This window comes from Giraffa tippelskirchi, chromosome 8 (genome assembly GCF_054371585.1).
Source record: "Giraffa tippelskirchi isolate mGirTip1 chromosome 8, T2T-mGirTip1v1.2.pri, whole genome shotgun sequence".
Classification (NCBI taxonomy): Eukaryota; Metazoa; Chordata; class Mammalia; order Artiodactyla; family Giraffidae; genus Giraffa; species Giraffa tippelskirchi.
In genome coordinates, this window is record NC_137282.1 from 116,219,070 (window position 1) to 116,234,022 (window position 14,953).

Sequence of the window (14,953 nt, forward strand, 5' to 3'; positions counted from 1 at the left end):
TAATAAAACCCTTTTCTCTTGCCCTCCTGCCCCCTGCTTCTTTTAGATAGCCATTTTTCTTAGTCCAAAGAGCATCAATTAGACTACTCAGGAAGTTTGGTATTTAAAAGTGGAAAACTGTCAAATTCAATTCATTTCACTCTGAAAGCTCCCAATAGGGGAAGTTGTGTAGCAGAGTGTTTTGGGATCAGACAGATTTCGGTTTGAATCTCAGTTCTGCTTATTTGAGCCAGGAGACCTTGGGTGAATTACCTTTCCTCTCTGCATTTCAGGTTTTTTAGTTATAAAATGTGACAAACAATAGAAACCTCAAAGCACTGTTTTGAAATATAAAGTCCTGCAGGAAAAGTACTAAGGGTCAACGTGCAGTAAGCCTTCAGTGAGCGGTGGCTGCAACTCCTGTTCCCCTAGGTCTGCAGCAGCATCCTAGCCCGGCTTACAGATTCCCATCACGTAGCAGAAAGTGCAGTACAAGGCAATGTACAATCTAAACACTGAATGATATCAAAATGTCACCCAAAGAATGTATAGCATATATGCAAATGGAAAACCTTCAAGATGATAAACCGGCACTGAGCAGTGAAAATGCAGCCACAAATCACCCGCCGTTAATTGCTCCGCTGCCAGGCAAGAGGAGGGAATCTCTAGGAAAGTGTCTTCCAGGCTCAAACTAAACGGTGGCTTGTAATTGAAATGACAAAGTCAGTCTTCCTATTATGGCCCTGGCAAAGAAATTAAACCTTCCAACCTAAACACACTGCAAATTGCAGTGATTTTTTTTCTTTTAATAATCGTAAGCTGTGAGATCTGGAAGGAACTTGGAGTCCTTTCTTTAAATGAAATCTTACGCTTAAACCTACTATATACATAATGAGAGGAGAGCTCAAGCGGGGGTGGAGGAGCAGCCCCTGGCTCATCCTAGTCCTGATGTCAGCCCAAGGACTCTGTGGAATCAGATTCAAAACTATTGCTTTCCCACAGTGCTTCCAGAATTGTGATAGAGCGTACCATATATGAGACAATTTTAAGTAGTAATACACAGACACAGCATTTCCTAACTTTGAATACAATTGTGTGAAGGATATCCCCTTCTTTCAAACTTTTCTTTAACCCTTTTGATAACACCAAGTATAAAAATCTCTCTTTAGTGCTAATATGTCTTTAACACCTCTTTAGTTCATGCAAGATTCCTTTTTAACAAAGAGGGAAGAGCAGACAGTACATAGTGGCATCTAGTTAGAACCTAGTAATATTCTTTATTTTTATTGTGCTTATTTTTAAAGTTAAAGCTTATTTATGGCAAGTGTCTAGGAAAAAGATCTGAAACTTGGAAATAAAGCAAAATTAGGATGCATGTTTTTTAGACAGAACATATCTGACAAGCTCATATTGGAAAAGAGGGGAGCGGTCCTCTTAACACTCTTGGGAAATGTAATTTTGTTTGATTACCATCCACATCATGGCATCCGGTCCCATCACTTCATGGCAAATAGATGGGGAAACAGTGGAAACAGTGACAGACTTTATTTTTTTGGACTCCAAAAGCACTGCAGGTGGTGACTGCAGCCATGAAATTAAAAGACGTTTGCTCCTTGGAAGAAAAGCTATGACCAACCTAGACAGCATATTAAAAAGCAGAGACATTACTTTGCCAACAAAGGTCCGTCTAGTCAAAGCTCTGGTTTTCCCAGTAGTCATGTATGGATGTGAGAGTTGGACTATAAAGAAAGCTGAGCGCTGAAGAATTGATGCTTTTGAACTGTGGTGTTAGAGAATACTCTTGAGAGTCCAGTCAATCCAAAAGGAAATCAGTCCTGAATAGTCTTTGGAAGGACTGATGCTGAAGCTGAAACTCCAGTACTTTGGCCAGCTGATGCAAAGAACTGATTCACTTAAAAAGACCCTGATGCTGGGAAAGATTGAAGGCAGGAGAAGAAGGGAATGACAGAGGATGAGATGGCTGGATGGCATCACTGACTAAACGGACATGAGTTTGAGTAAACTCCGGGAGTTGGTGATGGACAGGGAAGCCTGGTGTGCTGTAGTCCATGGGGTTGCAAAGAGTCGGACACGACTGAGAGGCTGAACTGAACTGAACTGAACCATCCATAACTGATTAGAAACCAGAAATATTACAGCTCTATAAAGATGAAGGTTAACTTGCAGAAAAATAACCAAATGTGAGTTTTGTTTTTTGCTTTCTGCTGGTTTGCTAAAGGTTCTACTGATTTGTAGAATTTTGTCTTATATGTAAGGACAATTTTCTACAAGCATGTGCTCTCTCACAAAAAAAAAATCAATAATCTTAAATACTTTTAAATCAGCTTTTTTATTGTTCAGCTTGTACCCTAGTTTATCAAATAAAACTCTAACACTTGCTAGCTAATTGCATAAAATGATATTAACAGATATTTATTTATTTGGCTGCACCATGTCTTAATCAGGGGCTTCCCTGAAGGCTCAGCAGGTAAAGAATCTGCCTGCAAGGCAGGAGACAGAGGAGCCATGGGTTCAATCCCTGGGTTGGGAAGATCCCCTGGAGGAGGAAAATGGCAAACCCATTCCAGTATTCTTGCCTGAGGAATTCCATGGACAGAAGATCCTGGTGGGTTACAGTCCACGGGGTCACAAAGAGTCATGCATGACTGAGTGGCTGATGCAGGCACCACACATGTATCTTCAGTCTTTGTTGCAGCATGCGGGATCTTTAGTTGTGGCATGTGAACTGTTAGTTGCAGCATGGGGGATCTAGTTCCCTGACCAGGGACGGAACCCAGGGTCCCTGCATTGGGAGCCTTAGCCACCGGACCACCAATGGAAGTCCCCGTAAGAAGATATTTTTAACTGTTTGAGGACCCTACATTATACAAGTGATGCTGACTACTTAATGGCAGGGACATAAATTTCTTTATTTTTATCAAAGTTACAAATGTATGTAGTTTAAAAACATTCTCCAAGGTTCATTAAAAAAACAAAACAACAAAACAGTAGTGCCTCATGTTCTTCTCACCAGGGGAACTTCTTTATTTCTTTTAGCTGATGAAGTTGTTATTTTGGTATTTATGACCGTGTTGCCAAAAGCATGCTTGCATTACTCCTTTTTTAAACAAATGTTTTCTTCCTTTTGGTGCTATATGCAAGTTCTCCACCACTCTCACTCCCCTCTCTTCCACATTAGGCCCTTGCATCCTTCCCATTTCTCCTTCTTCCCATCCAGCTGTAGTGTATGTAGTTTTGCTTTGATCCATATTTAGCATGGGCTTCCCTGGTGGCTCACACAGTAAAGTATCCACCTGTAATGCAGGAGGCCAAGGTTTGATCCCTGGGTCAGGAAGATCCTCTGGAGAAGGGAATGGCTACCCACTCCAGTATTGTTGCCTGAAGAATCTCATGGACAGAGGAGCCTGTGGGCTACAGTCCATGCGGTTGCAAAGAGTTGGACACGACTGAGTGACTAACACTTTGACATTCATATGTAGCAGTTTAAAATGTTTTGTAAACTGTAACCAATTCCCATTTCTAGTGCCACCTAGGAAGCCCAGAGTTCTTCCTTAGTTCTCTTTAACCAATGGTGATATGATCACATTTTAGTGTGGGTAACTCAAAGGCTGGTTGCCAACCCTGGGCATGGGAATAGGGCTTGTGGTCTGGAAGCTTCACTGCAGGGTGATCTGATTGGGGAGTTAGCATGAGAAGCTAAGGTATCAGTACATACAATTCTTTCTTCTGGGCTGGGCTGGGCTGGGCTGGTCAGATTACACAGACAAGACTTTTCTGATCTCTTGTCTGAAGGGTTAAGGCCTGGCTGCCAGCACTGCAGGAGCTGAGTGGGAGGAAAGTGCTGGGGCCGTCAGCTTCCAGCACACTTTGATTGAAACCTTGCTTTGAGTGAGACATCACTTCCTTCGATTTTGCCTGGTATCTCCTAGTCCAGATACCTGCTGTTTTATCTCTTTATCGAATGAACGTCCAGTGACCCAGCTGCTCAGCGTTCGGCTGCTTCTTACACAGACTTGCAACCGATCCTCCTTGTTTGAACTTCTCTCCTTCATCCTACCTCCAGGGACACTCGGTACCACCATTTCCTAAAACTGGGGGGGGCAATCTTTGCTTTAGACTGGATGAGTTTTCCGTTTTCTGCACTGCTGGCTTATGAATCACATCATTCATTACTTTTTCACATGATATCTATCTTCCTTTAAAAAACTCCCTTTAATATTTTTTCAGTAGGCTTTTAACAGGGAACAAAATATATAACTATGTTTCATCTACCATCTTTTCAAAGATGTCTACCCTAAAATTTCATGTTTAAATGTTTATAAGTGAGTGGATTTAATTAGAATAATTACAAGTACATGGGTCAATGTTTAAATAACAAAAAATGAGATTATATAATACAAATGTCTCGGGTTTTGAAAAGACTTTTAATGTAGCTCCTAATTTTACAGAAAGGAAAACTTCAACTTTCTCGGGAGTGTGGGTGGGTAAGTACTACAAGGTCATGTAACCAGTGACAAGTCATGTCATTAGAGCTAGAATGAAAAATCAGTTCTGCCGAGCAAAGTCCAACTGACTGCTCCCTCTGCTCCAGCATGCCAACAGCCTTGGTCCTTGTGTTCATGCCAAGGACAATCCCAGCTCCTCTTTTCAGTATTACGATGAAGATTAACAGATCACAGTTACAGAGTTAAATCCAAAGACCTTCTTTGTTTAACAAAAGACTAATAATGCATGTTCTGAACATAACATCCATGGACACTATTGTTTTTCTCTTCTTTGTGTTCCTATACAAAAAATCTTTTCAACCTCTTTCTGATCTCGAAAGCACCACAAACACTAGCCTAGAAAGAAAACATCCTAACTTCTAAGATAGTACCCACTATCACCTAAAGCAGAGTCATCCTCTCTCTTTTCTCTGGCTCCTGGAGGTGATGTGATTTTCTTATGAGTTTAATTCTGGGTTTAATGCTGTTTTCTTTCCTCCTATGTGAACTGGTTTCCATTCTGAAAGACTTGACTTTACCACAGAACAGCTCATTGTGTGAAGCAAGTGAAACAGTCAGCTAGTGACTCAAGAGACGTGGGAGTCAGGATCAGTGAAGTTGGGTGGGGGTCTTTGCTGCACCCCATCATCTCTGCCTCTCCTACCCATGAGTAGCCCCCACTTTCTGGCTAGGACTTGGGCAATTCCTTCTTGCAGTCATGAGTGTCTTTGCACTATAGGTTAGTTTTCTCTAGAGGGGAGAGTTTGAGTTGGTGGTAGAGGGAGATAAAAAGGAAAAGAAGATGTAGGCTTTCACTTTCACATTGCTGTTACCTAACAATCTCAAGGTCATCCTACAAGCTCGGAGCTGTGCATGTAGACTTGACATACATAATCTCATTTACTTATCTTAAAAACCCACTGAAGTCCCAGATGTGAAATACAGGAATCAGAGAGGCTTACACAGGAACAATAATTCCACTTGTTCAGGAATTGTCCATTCATTGGTGGCCAAGTCTGAACCCAAGCTCACTTCTGTCTAATTCTATGCTCCTTCCATGATATAAAGTATGATGGTGGTGCTGAGGTGGGAAATGCTTTAAACCCTCCCTGGCAATGATTTTCAGGATTCTAAAGATATAGTCTCTCCTTGAGAGATTATAGAGCTACCTCTAACTATATTCCTTCCTTGTGATGGTCAGTCTCACATCTTTAAGCCTCAGTTTCTTCATCTGTGGCATAATGGCACTCACAATACCAGAATCACCTTGAGAACCTAATGATTCTCTGCAGGTATTTCCAACACACGATTGCTAACATTTTTTGAGCTTTTACTACATATTATGCACATATTTGCTGGGAAAGATTGAAGGCAGAAGGAAAAGAGGGCGACAGAGGATAAGATGGTTGGATAGTATCACCAGTTCAATCGACATGAACCTGGGCAAACTCCAGGAGATGGTGAGGGACTGGGAAGCCTGGAGTGCTGCAGCCCATGGGGTCGCAAAGAGTCGGACATGACTTGGCGACTGAACAACATGCATATACTACCTTAAGGAATTTTGAAAGCCCCTGTGAAATGAGGGAAATACTTCAATTATCCAAGATTTACAGGTGAGGAAACCGAGGTTCTGGCTGTGTTCACCTGCCATATAAATACTGATCCAAACTCCAACTCAAGTCCGTCCGACTCCAGAGTCCAGGCTTGTAATTGCCACTGCCTCCATTTTTTAGGATCACAGAAACGAATGGATGTGGCAGCATTTTGTAGATGATACATCATTCTGTAAATGTGTCCAAACTAAATAATAACACAGATATTTGTGTGCACAGCTGTTTATAGCATATTGTATCACTTATAATATCCAAATGTAGCAAGTAAGATAAATGTTCCCAAAGCGGGATCCTATCATATAAATGATGGCTTATCCACACAACGGAGTAAGGGGAACGTAGATATATCTTGATTTGGAAAGATACCTTTAATATATCAGTACAAGCAGACTACAGAGCACCACATATGATATAAGCCAATTTATATTTTGAAAAATATTTTTCTATGTCCAAAAGTTCTGAAAAAATTAATAGGGAACCATTAACAGTGATAATCCTGAATAGGGAGGAGAGGAAGAGATATGAGGTTAAAGGGATAATTTACTTGCTAAGATTTGTTGGACATTTTCACAATAATTATGTGTAATAATAAAGAAAATAGAACTACTGCCCAACTGGAACAAAATGAGAATCAGTCCACACACCTAGGGCTTCCCTAGTGGCTCAGATGGTAATGGATCAACCTGCAATGCAGGAGACCTGGGTTCGATTCCTGGGTCAGAAAGATCCTCTGGAGAAAGGAATGGCTACCCACTCTAGTATTCCTGCATGGACAGAGGAGCCTGGCAGGCTATGGTCCATGGGGTCACAAAGAGTCGGACATGACTGAACAACTAAGCTTGCATGCATGCTACACACCTAAGGAACCACAGTCACAGAGGACTGAGTGGACACCCACCAGGGACTGCCGTGCACTGCGGGCAGCTCTGTGTTCAGAGGAGAGGGTGCTTCCCCTCCCGGAGAGCCCTCACCCTGTGCTCCTGAGGTGGCCATGGAGCCTTGGTGCTCACGCACCAGAGGGCTGTTGTCAATGTTACTGAGAGGGAGTGGGCAAGAAGCACTACGAAGTCACACAGGTTAACCCTTTTGTAAAAGGCACAGCTATGAAGTATTTTATTCCATTTATCAAATGCTTTTTACCTCCATTTCATGGCAAGTAAAAGAATCTACTTAAAGCAACAAGAAAAAAAGTGACAAAACTATCACCTCTCTCTCACACACACACACACAAATACCATTGTGCCTAGAGAGAAATGTTGCTTTTATTCAGATTCCGTACGTTGTTTTGTGGGGGTTTTATTAATACACTGGAATCTCCAACACACAGCCTAGAGTGCAAGAAACTGAACCTCCCAAAGTCTAAGAGTCCCACATCTTAATGCTGGTGAGCGGAGGCTGGGCGGAGCCATTTGTGAAGCTGTACCTTGGAGATGCCCTAGTTTCACGGTTTGTTCTTCAAAACAGAAGGAATCTACGCGGATTGTGTAAGGAGTAATGAATCAAGAACACACCTAACATCTGCTGGATTCATACTGTGTGCCAGGCACGGGCTGTGTTCAGTTCGGTTCAGTTCAGTTGCTCAGTCATGTCTGACTCTTTGCAACCCCATGGACTGCAGCACACCAGGCTTCCCTGTCCATCACCAACTCCCGAGCTGTGTGCTTTGTATTTATTTTGCTGCATCTTGACCAAAACCCTGGGGATAAGTGTTATTCTATTTTAAGATGTAAAGTAAGGTACATTCTAATCTAATTATTATTACTGTCCAATATATGTTGAGCACTTAATATATGCCAGATACTACTACAAGGTCTTTACAGGAACATGTCATCTAACTCACAGAATAATCTTATCAATCTGCTACACTGGTTCTCCCCATGTTACAGATGAGGGAATTCAGAGGTTTATTAAACTTGTCCAGAATCACAGGTTAGGTGATGGAGCTGAATTTGAATCTATGTCCTCTTAGTTGCAAGGCTCCTGTGTTACGTGCATGGCTCCTTAGAGCAATTTTGTATTATTTATAATATGTAACAAGGAAGAGAAATTAACAAACGGCCTGCCAGAAATGGGCTCCTTTAAGGTTTCCACTCTAGAAATGGGGCTTGTGAGCTACTTATAACTTTTTTTAATTAACAGAAATTGTACACTAACTCATTTTCAGTATCACTACATAGTCTTATGGCCATGTCAAAATTCCTTGTTTGAATAAGATAAACTCCAGATAGGAACCCTGTTAAACTCTGTTGGTCAGAAAATTCAGAAGGTGCTTATATATTACCCATTTGTTTAAATAAGTATATAAATTATTTAACGTTTAATGCATTTTGCTTGTTTATGAGACAATGTATTTTATGTATCCATAAGAATATGATTTAAAAATATGATAAGAAGTGGTAAAAAACCCTGGTGGTGAAAATCTTTGCTATTTACCCAGAAAGTGATGTAAAGAGGGTTCCATCCCTCTGTGTGCTGATTACCCAGAGCCTCCCCCAGGCCCCCATTCCTGACTTCTTCTCTCTCTCCTCCTCCACTGGGAGTCAAACATTTCCTCTCTGTCTCCTTCTGCTTTCCGCCACTGCTTCACCAGCCTTCATTCACAATCCTGCAATGGCTTTAGGCAAAAAGGTGCCTGTACAGACAAGAATGATTCTCCCCCCACAATCCTGCAAATGATTTCTTAAATATACCTCCAACCATTTGTTGATATTTGAGGTTCCATGAATAAAATGTCATTCTTTGACTGAAGGCTAATTCTTTCCTGTTAAAATGAGGCTCTGAATGAGAGCATTAGAGTACTAGACTATAAGCTTCTCTGAGGTAAAATCATGACGTATGCAGTCCTACCTGATCCCCCTTTCGTGGCTGAACAAATAGATTGTGAATAATCTGGGAGATCCTTGAGGATAAGGGTTAGATTGTCATTATTTTAGGTTCAACACTTAGCACAAATACCTGACACACAATAAGTAATCGCATTTTTAATAAGGGGATATCGAATTCATTTCATTAATTAACTAGAAAAGCTAATATGTCACATAACTGTTGTAGAGAGTAAGGAGAGATTCTTAGATAAGGGGATGGAATCAGAATGTACAATCTGGAAGCTTCTGGGCACAGACTTCCTCAATTGTATGGGCCACACAGCATGGCCCCACACAAATTACTAAGGGGTTCTTAGACCAGGGGAGAGAGAAATCAAAATATATACACAATCCCTTCCCCTCTTTCCAACAGTGAAAATGTCCCTAATCCTCCAGACAAAGAATACAGATATCAGACAGCTCATTCAGTGATGATTGATCTAGTTTCCTCAGCAGGGTCTCCCCAAATCAAAACTCTACTGCCCAATTTTTTAATGGACTCTCTCCCTCCCAAATCAGGCAGGCATAAAACTGAGTTCAGAGACAGGTCTCATAAAACATCCCAGGATCCTGTGTCTCAGTCAGAATTCAGAGCCCGCACTCACTGATAAGACTTAAAGATCAATTATACCAAAAACTTTAGAAAAATTACCACCAACAGGAGGCTTTAAAATCTTACCCTTGAACCTCTGTGCTTTGCCCAGAAGGGATGGAGAAAGTAGGCTAATCTTAAATACAAGAGGATTGGTCAAAAAAGAGCAATAAATCTGAGGAATGGATGTGTATCTTATGATCTATGTGTGCAGTTATACAGACATCAATGTTGTCTTTTCAGTTAAGATTGGATATAATTAAAACTCTTCCTGGAAACTCATCTCTGTAAAGAAGCAATATGGAATTTGTGCTGCTCTCCATGGTGCTGATAAAATCCTGCCTCCTAAAACAAAAGCATTCTCCTCATCTGGAGAAGTCAGAGTTCATTCTCTCTCTCCTTCCCCCTCTCTCTTTCTCACCTCACTGGCCCCTATAGTGTGTGTGTGTGTGTGTGTGTGTGTGTGTGTGTGTGTGTTTTCATGTTCATAAACTTGCATAATTTTCTTCACTGTTCCTTAATTGTAATGATGTTTTTAAATATTTTTAAAGTTCTATCACATATGTAATGTTTACTATCACCCCCAGTCAACTCTTTTCAGAAAGACAGGTTTCTCACTATCTCTCTGTGGCAAACCTACATATCTACAATACATCTGAAAGAGGAAGGACCAGTTCATTTTTCTGATTAATTCCAAAATTTCCAATTTGATATATGGTTTCTGGTAGCTTTCTGGAAAAGAAGAAGGTCATCTATTTCCTGGTCTCCATAATATACTCAGAGCCCTCCATGTTAATCCATGGCTCTGATCCCTTTCTGACCAGTTGCAAGCAGAGATATCTTCCTTCTTCTGAATATTCAGTCCCTTTTTATTCTCGAAGAGTGATAGAGGGGCATAATTGATTAGTATAACCAGTTCACCTTGAACTAACTGCGTGTGTTTATTCTTGAAGTACATTGAGCTTCTTTCTGATAAGTGTGGAGCACTTAGAAGTAGTCTTCTGTTTCCAATGCTTCTAGGTCTGGGGTGATTTTAATCTTCTCAGAGTCACAATGTGTTCATGAAACAGAATTCATCTCACCTTAGCCTTAAATTGCAACCAACTGCTTCAAAGAGTTCAGCCTTTTGGGTCTGAGGCAGTTCTGTTTCTCCCAAGTCCTAACCCAGCCACCCTTAGTCAACTCATCCTTCCCAGAGAGGAAGCAGAATGGTCTGAGAGTAGGCCCCTACCTGTGTCTGAGATGCCCTTCTCTCCTTGTCCACCTGCCAATCTCCTACTCAGCAGTCAAAAAATCCAATTCAATGATAACCTTTGGCAAGCCTTTTCTGATTCAATCACTCTAAACTCCCATTTCACCCCAGAAAGGATTAGCTGTCTTTCATTCTGGGTTCCCACAAAACCTTATTCATACTTCTCAAAACTAGGGAACCACATAGTTCAATTTTGAATGACCAAAGTGCAGCATCTGCTTGACAAAGAGTAAGCACAAAATTTTGTTGTTGTTTAGTTGTGAAGTCCTGTCTGATTCTTTTGTGCCCCTTGAACTGTAGCCCTCCAGGCTCCTTTGTCCATGGGATTTCCCAGTTAAAATACTGGAGTTGGTTGCCATTTCCTTCTCTGGGGATCTTCTGAACCCAGGGATCAAACCCCCATCTCCTGCATTGCAGGCAGATTCTTTACCACTGAGCTACCAGAGAAGACCAAGCACAAAATACATGAGTAAATATATAAAATGAATGTATCAGTGGATAGAAGAACGGTTGGACAGATGGATGCAAGGATGAATGGATGGGTAAACGACATTGCCTAAATTTACTTTAGGGTTTCCCTGGTGGCTCAGATGGTAAAGAATCTTCCTACAATGCAGGAGATACAGATTTGACCCCTGGGTCAGGAAGATTCCCTGGAGAAGGGAATGGCAACCCACTCCAGCATTCTTGACTAGAGAATTCCATGAACAGAGGACCCTGGAGGGTTATAGTCCATGGAGTTGCAAAGAGTCAGACACGACTGAGCAACTAACACATTTAAATTTATGTTGCATCTTATCAATTCAGAGTTTGATGCAAAATAACAGATGTGTTATCTATTCTCAAAGAGCAAAGATGCTGGTGATTTCTTTCCTTCTTTTTCTTTATGCAGGCACCATTTCCTCTTCTTATTTCACCTTCTAGCCTATAGCCAAGAGGATGTGGTGTTGAAATTTGTCTTCTAGAATAGATTTCAAGCAGATAAATATTTAGTCTTCTTGGGATTGTTTGAAAGTTTGGAAGATTATAACTATTCCTCTCCAATCTTCCCTGAATCATGTCATTCCATGTCCCCAGAAATGAAAACATCCCTTCTGTTCTCTAAAGACTGACTCTACTCACATAAGAAAAACTCTATTTCCACAGAAGTTCCTTTCAGATTCTGCTCATCAGATTTATAGTGCCTGTCCCTAAAGTCCTTTGAGGTATAGCTGTCCTTTGTTACCTACTCACAACCGCACAGGGACATGTCAAGCCAGAGGCGGGCATAAAAAATACCAACTTTGCCTACATTTTTACATTTCTGATCCCTCACAAAAATGTACAGGAAAAATTATACTGTCTAACAAAATCAACTATCCCATTATCCATTCAGCACATTTCTAAATTACGCAGAGTAGTCTTTCAACGTTATTATTTATTGCACAAATACTACCAGAAACAAAGGTCCAGCCCAGCAACATATCTCACTTCTTCTATGGTGCCTTCAAGCCCTCATGCCCGAAAAATCTGTGTGCAGCTTGCAGACAATCTGTGCTCTGCTTTTTCCCGTTAACTTCGCATAGCATTTTTATTAATATATTTGATGGCCAAGGGAAGTCAGTTTTTACTTATCCCTTGAGGAGGTGTAGGGAAAAGTTTAGATTCAGCAGATTGAATTCTGGCTTTGCTACTAACTTTCTGTGTAGCCTAAGTCTATTTATTAAAAGTCCTGTAAGCCTTGTTTGGTCATCAGTAACAGGGGCGTGATAACAGCTTACTCACAGGATTACAGTAGAGTTGATTTCTGTATCTAAGGTCTTTCACACAGTGTTTGGCTTATAGTAAACATTCATTTATGGGAGATTCACAAATAGCAGTAATACTTTTAAAACATGGGTGTATCATGTATTAGAAAATAAAGCATGCATGGATAATTAAGATAAAACATGAGATTGAATTCATATAAATTCAACTTTGGGAAAGGTCTCCAGAATATTGAGAATTTATATTCATTCACTTAAATTTAGAGATACGTAAGTGGAAAAGCTTGAAAATAATTGAAATCCATCACCTTTTCAAAGATATGTTTGAGTGACCTGCTTCAGATCACACAGACTGTCAGAACTAGAGCTGGAAATAGAACTCACATGTCCTCAAAAACTGTTGAAAGGCTCTGATACCAAAAACCACCTTCCTGTCACCACCACCTCAACCAGTACAGCCCGGGAAGCAGACATCATTAATCAAATACTTTTGGGGGGGATTACATCAGGGCAAGAGGGAAGGAAACAAGAAACATATATTGAATATCAGCATGGTGGCCATGACTAACAAAATATGGAGAGGTAAGCCCAGGCTCAGGAAGGACATATAACTTCCCAATGAGCATGCAGCTAGTGAGAGGTAAAGCTGGGATTTTAATCCACGGTCAGTGTGTCTCCAAAGTTCTTTCAACTAGAATTTGACTCAATGAAAACTATTTTTTGACTATCTAACATGCATCGATATTTATGTTAGGACATGACAGTGAACAACACAGATGCAGTTTTTGCATCCATGAGGCTTAAAGGACACTTCAAAGGTGAGCAAGATGTAATGAGAGTCAGGTAAGGTGAAGTGCGTACAGTCTGTGAACTATTCATGTAATGCCAACAAGTAAACATGAGCCTCTGCTCTCTGTCCAGAGTTCAATTACACTATAGGTTAAACAGGTTCAAACAGGCTGGCCTGGAAATTTCACCACCATTAATCTTCTGCATGATTTCCATCAGAAAACGCATGCTGAATTCTAAACTGATGTATGAACAGCTTTAGGAGCACAACAACACTCAAAGTTAGTACCTGCTTTTTATATGAAGCTGATTTACAACCGCAGCTGATTTACCTTTCTCATTAGGTTTTGCTGAATACAAAAAATAAAATTAGTGTCAGCATGTATTTCTGGAAAGTAGACTAATTGAAGATTGGAGGATCAATCAAACCACAAAGATTAATTATTGAGTATCTGCTCAGAATTCGGCACTATGCCCAGGCAACGTAGAAATAGAGAGAAAACATAAGACTGAATCAGCTCTGTCCATGGAGACAGAGCTCCATGGACATCTGTAAACCAGATATGGGACATGTTCATAGAGACTGGGGTAAATACATGTCTTCAAAATGGGCTGGGGCAGGGCGGAATGGGGGGAGGGGTGGTGTCAGAGATGAGGGCAATTAACCGAAGTTTCAAAATAGTTCTGTTTTGGATATTCAGAGTTCATGATGGCAGTGGGAGGACTGATAACCACAGAGAAAGGCATAGGACAAGTGTGCCTCCCAAAATGCATAGACCATTGACTCCCCAGACTAGAGCTGAAGAGTCCTAGGAAATAGGTCTCAGACATAGTAAATGTAAGAGCATTTTGTCTTAACCACCTTTGCCTCCCATCCCTATGCCTAGAACAGTGCCTGACAAACAGTAGATGTTCATGTTCAAAGAGGTGGAAAGACACACCTTCATTGCAAAGAGAAATAACAAAAAACAGTGCTGGTCTTGCTTCCACACATGCCAGACAGTCCTAATATGACAGGAATAAACATAACACTGCACCCAGCTAAGTGCTAAATTCCATGATAAACCAGAAGTTGTCAGCATGCTGCCTGGAGAGTGACTAAGGTTGGGCAAAAAGAATTGAGGATGATTTCTTAACAGGAGGGAAACTGGGTTGGGCCTATCAAGGCAAGGTTTGGATTTCAGATGTCACAACTGAGATATGTAGTGGTGTAAGACAGAAACGAATACGTGGGAATCCAGACAAATGCACTAGGAAACAACAGGAAGAGATGGGACTGTGGTTTGTAGTAAGTAATTTGGCAAGCCCAACAAAACACATCTGTGAGCTAGATTCAGGCTGTGAACCACCAGTTGAAGGCCCTCCGGATAAGAAGAAGGAAGAAAAAGAATCCTGAAAGATGGAGGAAACAGGCCAAGGACACCCAGACAGCAAGAAGCAGGAAGGCTCAGCGGAAGAGTCAGAGGGGTCTCCCCAGAACCCAGAATGCCGCTGAACGTGGTAGGAAATGTGGTTGGAGAGGAAAAGCTAAGCTGAGTTTATATTCCTGGTAGAGGAAAAGGTAATAGACAGTGAAAGACAACTTTAGGATGCTATGTTGCTTGGAAAAATTGC

General features: G+C 41.0%; 2 protein-coding genes across 23 annotated transcripts in view; one reads left to right on the top strand and one right to left on the bottom strand.

Moving 5' to 3' along the window:
* Positions 1-14,953, bottom strand: part of DOCK2 (dedicator of cytokinesis 2) — a 477,583-nt gene that overhangs the window by 253,367 nt on the left and 209,263 nt on the right. The window lies entirely within an intron of this gene.
* Positions 1-14,953, top strand: part of INSYN2B (inhibitory synaptic factor family member 2B) — a 71,030-nt gene that overhangs the window by 48,374 nt on the left and 7,703 nt on the right. The window lies entirely within an intron of this gene.